The 12,313-nt window shown below is 27.1% G+C and overlaps 1 pseudogene; it reads right to left on the reverse strand.

Annotated features, from left to right (window-relative positions):
- LOC125032691 overlaps window positions 1–7,142 on the reverse strand; it is a 31,591-nt pseudogene extending 24,449 nt beyond the window's left edge.
- Between the last annotated feature and the right edge of the window lie 5,171 nt (window positions 7,143–12,313).

The raw sequence follows: 12,313 nt of genomic DNA on the forward strand, positions 1-12,313 counted from the left end.
GCAAATAAATTGAAGAATAACGATAACGAACGATTGATAACAAGGTAGAAAGGGGGTGGACAAGGGAGAGTGGAAACAGTAACGGTAAAAAGTATTAGAAATCAAAATGATATTGATATTGGCGATGCTGACGATGATGGAGATGATGGTGATGATGGTGTTGGTGATGGTGATGGCAGATTTAGATAAGAATAATAACAAAAACAAGAACAACAACATAAAAAAATAACGTTAATAATTATAATAGTACTATTAGAAGTATTATGAAAATCGTGATGATAAAGATAATAGTAATGATATTACTGATAATGATAATATTAATAACATTGATAATGATAGCAACGATAATGATATTAAAATGATAATAACAATAACATTAACAATATATATATATATATATATATATATATATATATATATGTATATATATTTATATATACATATATATACACATTGAATAATCGAACACACACACACACACACACACACACACACACACACACACATATATATATATATATATATATATATATATATATATATATATATATATATATATGTATATATATATACATATACATTAAATAATCGAATACACACACACACACACAAACAAACACCACACATACACACACACACTCACACACACATAAACAAACAACACACACACACATACACACATACAAAAACACACGCACACACAAACAACACACACACACACACATTCACCCACGCGCAAACCACACACACATACACACACAAACAACACACACACACAAACAACACACACACACACACGCACACACAACATACACACACACAAATACCACACACCACACACACACACACACACACACTTTATATACAAGAAAATGAAATAATACATATACCTGTTAGAATGTCTGACTGCCAGTCGATTCTGACGCCTTTATTTCTAATACACATAAGACGGCATGACTTGCAATTTTCAAGAGGTCTAAACCGCTGAAAATTGTTCAGATAGGAGTGAATATTTCATATCCATTATGCGATATCAAATATTTATGGTGTTGAATTAGGAATTTCTCTTTTGCAGTCTTCGGAAATCATTGTGATATATATGATAAGTCACTTCCTCCATCTGATGGTGCCTGGGAAGAATTGATTACCACTATTTGTTCCATTAATCAAATCATTCATATTCCCCCCAAAACAATATAAATATAAATATTTTCTTTGCGTGCTCAATAAACAAAAACCACGGCAGAGTTGGTAATAACTTGATAATGGCAGTAGTATTAGTAATATTAATTTTAATGCTGTCGAAGTTACGTGCTGAAGATACCTTTATTTCCTTCTGTGGAAAGAGTGATGTTAAAAGAGTAATATTAGAAATCTCTATATAAATATTATACACAATGCAAATGATAAGACTGATAAGGATAACATAATAATAATGATAATAATAATGATGAACATAACTGTGATAAAAGGTTTAACGATGATAATGATAACAGCATAGCAATACAAACAACAACGATAACGGTATTAAGAAAAAGGTATTGCTAATAAAGATTGCAATGATAGAAAAAGATACATATATAGTGGAAGAAGAAAAACTGTCACGTTGATGAAGGACAGACCTATTGATATCATAATTACACCAGCAATCATCCGTAATGAACAGCCTGCACTCAGTGAGAAATGTTATATCCGACATAAGCTGTGCAAATTAACCTGCTGCTAGGGATCCACTTAGAGTTTAATCAAAAGTTGTTCCTCTATCTTATACAACACGAACAATAACAACAAACAATAATCGGAACGAAATTAAAATGTGAATATAATTGAAAAATTAAATAAACTTGAAAATTAGAGAATCATGATATTTTTTAATGATGAATATAAAATTTATGAATAATGAAGACAGTAACATGTATAGAGAGAAGGTACATGCTCTTAAAAAAATTATCTTAAAAAAAAACAATGATCAGATTAATTATTCCTCAGACGTGAATCCATTCATAACGCACCATGTCAACGCAGAATAACATATAGCAAGAGACGACATATGAAAAATTTATAAGCTATGTGGTGTGTCCAGGAGAATCTGAGTCATTTCTACAATACTTCGTTTTGACTCCTGCAGATTCCCCATTCATAATAATTAAGATCGTAAACAACTGATAATGACAATGGTAGTAATGATATTATTATTAGTAGTAGCAGTAAAATTATGATGCTAACAAAAAAAAAAATATTATAATGCCATTAATAATGAAATTCGTGATCTTGATACTAATAATAGTGATGTTAATAATAATAGTAATACTAATAGTAGTGATGATGATTAAAGTAATAATAGTAAGAGTAATGGTGATAACATTAATGATAATGATAACAGTGACAATAATAACAATAATAACAATAATATCAATGGTGATAATTATGATGATAATGACAAAAAGGATACTACTACTACTATTACTAACAATAGTAACAACAACAGCAATAACACTGTTGACAATGATGATGATGATGATGATGATGATGATGATGATGATTTATAATAATAGTTAAACGTAATAATGATAATAATAATAATAGTTGATAATTATGATAATGATAATAATAACAATAACAATAGCAATGGTGATAATAATGGTAACAATAATGATAATAATAATAATAATGATAATGATAATAATAATAATAATGATCATAACAACAACAACAACAATAATAATGATAATAATAATAAAAAAGATAATGATAATGATATTGATAATAGAAAGGATATTACTAATGAGAATGAGAATGAAATGATGATAATGATAACAATAACAATAATAATGATAATAATAACGATCATAACAACAACAAAAACAACAATAATAAAAAAATGATAATAATAATAATAATAATAATAATAAAATAAATAAAAATGATGATGATAATAATAATAATAATAATAATAATAATAATAATAATAATAATAATAAAATAATAATGAGGAAAATAACCATATTGAAAATAATAATGATAACAATGATGAGGATAAGGACGATGAATAATATGATAATGCTAATGATGAAAGTGATAACAATTATGATAAGAATAATGATACAGATAATGATAAGAATAATAATGGTAATTATGATTATTGTTGCCATTACCATTATTACTATTATTATTGTTATCATTATCATTATTATTTGATTAATATTATTATCATTATTGTTATCCTTATTATTATTATTATTATTGTTATTATTATTATTGTTATTATTATTATTATTATTATTATCATTATTATTATTATTATCGTCATTATTAATATTTTTAACACTTTATCATTATTATTATTATTATCATTATCATCATTATTATTATTATCATTATCATCATTATTATTATTATCATTATTATGATTATCCTTATTATTATCATTGTAATCCTTATTATTATACTTTGGAAATCAAACTAGAAAAGAACAATAACAAAAACAATAATATCAGCAGTAACAGCAACAGCAATAACAATAACCATAATAATGTTATTAAGAACAATAACACCTTTGACTGTAATGATAGTCATGGCAATAATAATGATAATGACAGTAACAGTAAGTCCAACGCTAAAAGACAGATAGATGGTATAGAGAAAAGGGAATAGTATTATTCTCAGGAGGTATTAAGACAGATCCCCAGTAGCAGATTATTAAGATAACCGTATAGTGCTCCTGGCCCTGTTAAAACGCGTGGGAGGAAAGTGGTAGCTGGAAAAGTCGTTTGGTAAGCCTGCAAATGCCTCTCATGAATATTGAAGGCGAGTAATAATGTAACATTTGAAACATTGGTGAAAACATCAATGTAGATACAAGTATTACTGTAATTAATATACAGTACCATTGTAAGTGGTATAACATGTATAGCTATTAATATTAATGATATTACTGACAAGGGTAAGACATGCATCAGTACTATCAATTCTACACGTATCAGCTATTAAAGACAACTATTTAAATTATCAACTAAGCACAAATACTAAACTAAAAATAAGTAAACATTTTCCTCACGAAATAGAACAGACCCTAATACACACACAACGTACACACAAGTTAAAGTGGGGGGCAGTAGCCTAAAAATATTTTCCAGAAAAAAACTACAGTCAAGTATTTGAAAATCTAACTTCTACTCCCGACTCGTTTAACCTGGGAATCCATAAGGCAGCTTCGACTAGCCTTACCGTTTCAGCCAGCGGTTAAAAAAAAAAGAAGAAAAAATGCAACAGTTAATAACAGAGCATAGGTATGCGCAAAACCTTTTACATACATGACGTGGGATAGAAAGCACGTTCATATTCTGCAATGGATTTTCTTAGTGACTTATCAAAAATATGTAAATTCTAGCAAAATGCATTCCATGCGTATCAGGCTCATAGTCCTGTTAAAACAATGCAACTTAAATGCGCCGGGAAATTATTTTTGTCTAATTACTCTATCATATAAACCATGAAGTGCAATTAACATAATTGAGTTGATTTACAACACTAATCTCCTACAGGGAGCTTGCATAGACAATTACATCCAGAATGATAAAAAAAAAAAAAAAAAAAAAAAACATCGAATATAGATATGATAAATGTGGACGAAACCTATCCATGTGGGGTTGCTTTATAATAAGCCCAACATGACCAATACTATTAGAGACTTAAACGCGAGCCAATGCATAAGAATTTTTTTTTTTTTTTTTAGTGATCATGATAAGCCTGATAATGATAACTCAACAATAAGAACAATGATAATGAATAAAACTGCTATCAAATATTTAACGATGATAATGATAACAGCATACAAGCAACAATGACAAGGATATCAGGCAAAATGGTTATCGTTATCATTAGCTATATCTTGAGTGAGGACAGCATTACAATACATAAAACAGGGATTACGTGAGGCTAGTTATTATTTATAGTTGTTATTTATATTGTTAATTACATTAAGACTATTTATTTGCTTGTGATTGTTGTTGCTTCTTATATCATGATGATGATAAAAATAAAAAATAATGATGATAACAGCAACAACAACAATGATGTTATGAATGATAATGATAATAGTAATAATAAAGATAGTAATGACGATGATGATAATGGTAATAATAATAAAAAAAAATGATAATAAGAGTAATAACAATGGTAATAATAAAGATGAAAATAGTAATATCAGTGATAATATAATAAAAATAATAATAATAATAACAATAATAAAAATAGTAATATCAGCGATAATATAATAATAATAATAATGATAATAATAATAATAATAATAATAATAATAATAATAATAATAATAATGATAATAATAGTAATAATGATAATAATAATAATAATAATAATATTTATAATGATAATCATAATGAGGATGATATTAATGATAATAAATGATAATGATGATGATAATAAAGTTGATAATGTTTATAATAATGATAATAATAATAGTAATAATAATAATAATAAAATAATAACAACAGCAACAGAAACAACAACAACAACAGCAATACTAATAATGATAATGATAATAATAATAATAATAATAGTAATAATAATAATATTGATGATAATAATTATAGTGATAGTAATAATAATGATATTGGTGAAAATGATTATGATAATAATAATAATGATAATAATAATATAGTAATGCTAAAGATAATAATAATGATAGTAATGATGATAATAACAATAGTAATAATAATAGTAGGGATAATTGAAAATAATAATAATAAGAAGAAGAACAACAAAAATAATGATAATAATAATAATAAGAAGAAGAAGAATTATAATTTTAATGATGATGAGGATAATAATATATATGACTGTAATAATGAAAAGAGTAACATTAAAAAAATAATGATAATATTGACAAAAATGATAATAAATATATTAAAAACACTATGACCATCCCCAGCATTCTATTAAGTTATGTCAACCCTGTCTCTCTGACTAAGTAAACCTGAAGAGCGTAGCATTCATCCCCCCCAAAAAAGCATACACTTTACGTTTCATATAAATTATAATGAAATATGGCGGGTGGTCCGTAGAGTTTTCAAGAGAATGGAAATTACAGGCCATAGCACGAGGATAAGGCGAAGAAAACCGCCTCCCTGTGCAGCGTTATTGAGGATAATTGTCCTCCTCCACGCTATCAGTACAATTAGGGTCCTGTAAGCTTATTAGTAATCTAGGTATCCTTATACTGGGTACTTTCCTCTACTACTTTAATTAAGGAATCACAACGTAAGGAAAACGTTTTCCCTCCCGAGGCAGACAATCACATCACATCGCTACGAATGACGTCCCAGAGCCCCGAAAAATGTTATAATCGTAAACACACGTCAACGCCACGGCCCTCGGGGGCAAAGGCGTCCGTAAGGCGGGGCGTTCGAAGGTCGAGATTGGCTTGCAGACGGAGGCCCTTCGCTTGTGCCTCTCTGTCCTCCGGGAATATCATGTGTAAAGTCCATTAAGCATTGAATCGAGAGAGTTATGGCAAGGCGGGGTAGAGGGAGGCGGGTCTTCGCTCCTATGCTACGCTTCCCACATCCTCCTCTCCTTCTTCTCCTCCTCCCTTTCGTCTTCTTCTTTTTATCCTCTTCCTTTTGTTTTAATTTGGTGTTTCTTTTTTTCTGTATTGTTTCATAGTTCATGTGGCACCTCCTTTGCTACACTCTCCACACCTTTATTACGTCCTCTTTTCTCGCCTTCTTCTTATTCTTTGTATTAAGAATAAAGTCAACTTCGCCTTGTCTTTATATCTGTCTATCATCATCCTTTTTTTACGAATCTCTTTCCCTATTCTTCCTCTCCTTCCCTCTTTTCTTCAGCACTTCCTTTATCCTCTTTAATGCTCCTTCTTTCCATTTCTTTTCATATTTCTTACTTTCTCACAAATTCTTCTTTTTCTTTTTCATCTTCTTATCTCTCCGTATCTCATCCTCCATCCTTCAATTTTCTTCCCCTTTTTATATCATTCATCACATCTTCGTCTTCTCATCCATCTTGGCTTGATGTTCTGCCTTGTATTTTGTTCTTAATTCAATGTCTTTCTTGGCTTGTTCATTCACCTTTCTTGAGTTACTCTTTACTTCACTTACTTGCATCCTCGGTCCTCTGCCTTCTCCCTGCTTTTATCTCTTCTAACCTCACTCTCTTTCCTTCCTTTTCCTCTTACTCTCTTTTAATGTTTCCCATTTTTCGTGTTCACTCATCCTCTTTCCCGTTTCCTACTACCATTTTATTCTCTCCTTCTATCTCCCTTCGTTCTATCCTCTCCCTCAGTTTACCAATTTCCATAGCTTTTAATATTCAAAATGCTCTCATTGTCTTTTTGCAGTTTCAGACTTGGTAAAATCTTCAAAATGTGTTAGTATATTATAAATATGTATATATATATATATATATATATATATATATATATATATAGAGAGAGAGAGAGAGAGAGAGAGAGAGAGACAGACAGACAGACAGACAGACAGACAGACAGAGAGAGAGACAGAGACAGACAGACAGACAGACAGACAGACAAACAGATAGACACAGAGAGACATATATATGCAAATTTTTATCTTCAAATATTGATAACGTTTTCATAAATCATCTTTTCCTTTCCACTTTTGGCTGGCATGTCAACATAGCTGTCTTTATCTCTAAGTCATTTTCATTTTCGTTTTTATTATCATTATTATTGTGATTATAATAATAATGATAATAATAATTATTATTACTAATATTATTATTATTATCATTATTGCTATACTAATTATTATCATCATTACTATTATTATTATCACAATCATTATCATCATCATCATTAACATTACTTTTTTTCAATTACTATTATAATTACTACTACTATCCCCATGCTCATGATCATTATCAAAATCTTTGTTACTATTATCATCATTATTTATTACATTGGTATTGATATCATCACCCATGCCATATTTGGGTAAAATAGAGATAAAGACTTTAGATTAACATAGGTAAAACAGACAGATATACATATATATAAAAAAGAAGAAGAAAAACTTGATAGCAAAAATAGAGAGAAAAAAAATTGCAAAATAAAAGAGAAGAAAATAAGATAAATGAAAAAAAAAAGTAAAAAATAACACTTGATCAGATTAAAGTTATACACTCTATGATATTGTTTACACCCACCTTCTCCCACACACACAGTCTTTGCAATCACACTTAAGGATAGAAAAGATTCCCTTCGCACTTACAGGCGATTTTCACATGCTGATCCCCTCTGCTTTCAGCCTTAAGTGATTTCATCTCGTATATGCTTATGCTCTCTTAACTTAATCTAACTTGACCCAACCAAGGCAGCTTCATGTAATTGAAACACGTCAAATTAATCAACAGAATCTATTCTAACTTTATGATGTAATCTAATCAAATATATATATATGTATATATATGTGTGTTTATATATAAATATATATTTATATATATAAACATATATATATATATATATATATATATATATTTTTATATATATATAAATATATATACATATATATAATCAAATATATATGTATATATACATATATATATATATATATATATATATATATATAGAAATAAAATCAAATATATATATATATATATATATATATATATATATATATATATATATATTTATATATATACATATACATACATATATATATATATATATATATATATATATATATATATATATATATATATATGCATATATATATATATATATATATATATATATATATGTATATATATATACATATATATATATATGTATATGTAAAGCTATCTTCACCATTTTTATTTCAGTCTAGCTGATTTTGTTATCGTGTATAGTTCTTTGCAATATCGTAATGCAACATTTGTCGTGATAAGTGCAAAAATAAAAAGGGTTATTGCTAACATTTCTATTAGTATTAATAACAGTTTTAGTATTGTTATTGGTGATATAATTTTAACTGATATTACAAATTATATTATCATTATCATCATTTTAGTCATTATCATTACTACTGTTATTATCACTATCATCATTATCATGGTCCTTCACCTCCCCCTCATTATCATCATCATCATCATCATTATTATTATTGTTTTTATTCCTATAATAATAATAATTATTATTATCGTTATCATTATAACTATCAGCATTTCTATTGCTGTTATCATTATTGTTATTACCATTCTTAGTATTATCATTATTACCATCGTCAATTGAATATGAATAATGATAATAAAACAATGATGAGGATAGTAATAAAAATGATGATAATGATAAAAATCATTATGATAATAATAATGATGATGGTAATAACAATAATTGTTGTAATTATCATGATTATTATTGTAATTATCATTTCATTATAATCATTATTATCATTATTACAATTATTTTCGCTTTCATTATGAACATGATTATTTCATTATTATTATCATCATTATTTATGCTATTATCAATATCATTATCACTGTTATCATTATTATCATTACTACTAATATTATCATTATTATCATTATAACTATCACCATCATTATTAATATTGCTATTATCATTGTCATTATCATTATTTCCATTGATATTATCATTATCCTTATTACTATCATTATCATCATTATCATCGTTATTATTACTGTTATCCTAACTATATTGCTAGTATCATTATCATTATTGCTATTGTTAACGCTATTATTATTATTTTCATTACTATTATTATTTTTCTATTATCATTATCATTCGTATTACCATTATCATTACTATAGTCGTTATTATCATTATTATTATTATTATTATTATTATTATTATTATTATTTTTATTATTATTATTATTATTATTATTATTATTATTATTATTATTATCATTATCATTATTATTGCCATTATTATTACTATTATTATTATATATATTATTACTATTATTATTATTATTATTGTTTTTACTATTGTTGCTATTATCATTGTTACTACCATTGTTATGAAAATCATTATCATCATTAATGAAATTTTCATAATTATTACATTCATACTTTTTTATTATGAACGTTATTATCATTATAGTATTATAGTTGTTAACAACATTGTCATCATTATCTTTGTTGTTATTATTATTATCGCAATTTTTATTACTATTATTATTGTTACTGTGTTGCTGTTATTACTATTATCATCCTTATTCTTATCATTATTACCATTATTACTTTTATGAATATTATCATAATTCTTATCATCAATATCATTATTAGTATCGATATTGTTATTATCATTATCATTATATTTATTGTTATTGTTATCGCCATTATTATCATTATCATTATCATGGTGATGATCATCATCATTATCATAACTATTGTTATCATTATCATCATTACCATTATTTTAAATTGTTATTATTATACTATCATTATTCTATCACAATTGCTATTATTATTATTATTATTATTATTATTATTATTATTATTATTATTATTATTATTATCATATTTTAAATTATTGTTATCATGATTAATATTATTGTTATTATCATTATCATCATCATCGTCATTGCTATTATCATCATTATAATTAAAACAAAAAAAAAAGGAGATAAAAAAGGAAAGCTTACGTTTAGCTTGCGAAAGAAAAAGAGCAAGGATAGAGAAGAAAAAGAAAAAGGAAAAGGAGAGAGAAAAAAAAATGCAATAAGATAGAGAGAACGTTGATTCAACAGAAATCCAAATCAGGAGTAAATAAAAGCAAGGAAAGAACACCGGCTGGGAAGGTACAGGGATGAGGGAAAAGAAATGGGAAAAAAAAAAAAAAAAAAAAAATGAGATAGAAAACGAAAGAGAAAGATGAAGAAAACAGAAAGAAAACGGGAATATCTAAGTGTTGAAAAGAATAGTGCCTCGGTTTAGATTATAAACAAAACCCTTTTACTCATATCTTGTCAGTTACTTACACTATATGAATTATCTTTATGAAGGAGGTCATGATGAATTTATGCATGATATTTGTTTTCTGTATACTTCGATATGTCCTTTGTTTATTTATTTCGAACTGAAACCAAGTAATTCCTTTAAAGGGAATGGGTAACTGTGTGAAGTGTATCTTTACGTATCAGATTTATTGTTTACCTAAAAGTTTCACGCTATATTATGCATACATACATATATACATACACACACACACACACACACACACATATATATATATATATATATCTATATATATATATATCTATATATATATATATATATATATATATATATATATATATATATATATATATATATATATATATATATTTACTGGTCAATTGAAAAGGACCCCATTTAAGGAGACCAGAACCACATCCTTTTAAACTATTAGCACACTGGAATTAACATGATTATTAATTTCTGATAATAACCTCATGATATGGCAACGCTTGTTCTGGCATCGGCCAGAGAAACGACCATTACGGAAACTGAAAGTCATTTAATTTATTTAGGTTTATTTAGGAAAATTTAAAGGAGTTATCGATGATCTAAGAAAATTACATGAATCATCGTGGAAGACAGCGACGTTGACATTACAACAGATGATCTTTCAACGTCGTGTCCAAGAAAAAAACGAAGGCTTGTGGAACCGCGTGTGGAGAGTAAGCCAACCAGATGTCCCTAATAGATTCGTCAGTTCAGTTCAGAAGTACTGTTTCAATTACCATACACAAAAGGGCATCGAAGAAGCTATACAACTTCTGTATAGTCTATTTGTTGCAATTGGTTCTTCGACCACGCGTCCATAACTGATCATTTATCTGGACTACTTGTTAGAAATCAGGATTCGTTTTACTATGTAATGAGTAATTAATAGTCAGTACTTTGAATCATTGTACATAATACGTTTGGGTAATACGATTAAGATCGTAAAAGTTTGATTACATGATTTGACTGTGAGACTGAGTATGTGGAAAATATTGCGTATTTCTACACCGAGACGTCAATGTCTTGGATTTGTACAAAACTGTCTTTCAAGTATCATAAAACAATTATTTAACCCTGACCTAATGCTTGAAATCAGTCTTCGTTTATTGTTTGATGAGTAACTAAAAGTCCTTAATTTGAACCTTTTTGACGTATTGCGATCTGAGTATTTATTTCCTTATTTCCAAGATTTCTTTGGAAAGTGTTACTCGTCGCGAGATCGTGCAAGATTTTTAAAGATAGCCCGTGCCTCTCTACAACAATCGTGGTCATCATTTATTATATCTATATCTTTATATATCTTACGAACCTGTTTTGAAAT

The sequence above is a fragment of the Penaeus chinensis genome, chromosome 15 (assembly GCF_019202785.1).
Source record: "Penaeus chinensis breed Huanghai No. 1 chromosome 15, ASM1920278v2, whole genome shotgun sequence".
NCBI classification, from domain to species: Eukaryota; Metazoa; Arthropoda; class Malacostraca; order Decapoda; family Penaeidae; genus Penaeus; species Penaeus chinensis.